The 247-nt window shown below is 69.2% G+C and overlaps 1 protein-coding gene across 1 annotated transcript in view; it reads left to right on the top strand.

The window, feature by feature from the left end:
* The window catches only part of BIN3 (bridging integrator 3), a gene marked incomplete at both ends in the record, with an annotated part of 31,807 nt that overhangs the window by 486 nt on the left and 31,074 nt on the right, over positions 1-247 (top strand). The gene's annotated exons all lie outside the window — the stretch shown is intronic.

Raw genomic sequence — 247 nt, 5'->3', positions numbered from 1 at the left:
GCCGCCGCAGCGAGGGGTTATGCTCCCACCGGCAGCGGGCGGCGGTAACAAATGCCGGCATGCGTGCCGGGGCGGAGAACCGATTGTGCCAGGGTCGTGCCCTGCTCCTGAAACGTCAGAGTGAACCGTGGCCGGCTCCGACGCCGCTGCTCTGCCGGCCCCGCGGAGGCAGCGAGCTTTGTTCCAGCCCAGCGGGGCGCGAGGTCTCTTTGTGCGGCGCAGCGTGTTTGCTTAGCTCTGCACGTGC

Source organism: Pterocles gutturalis, unplaced genomic scaffold (assembly GCF_000699245.1).
Source record: "Pterocles gutturalis isolate BGI_N339 unplaced genomic scaffold, ASM69924v1 scaffold20274, whole genome shotgun sequence".
NCBI classification, from domain to species: Eukaryota; Metazoa; Chordata; class Aves; order Pterocliformes; family Pteroclidae; genus Pterocles; species Pterocles gutturalis.
This window is presented reverse-complemented; position numbering and strand designations above follow the sequence as displayed.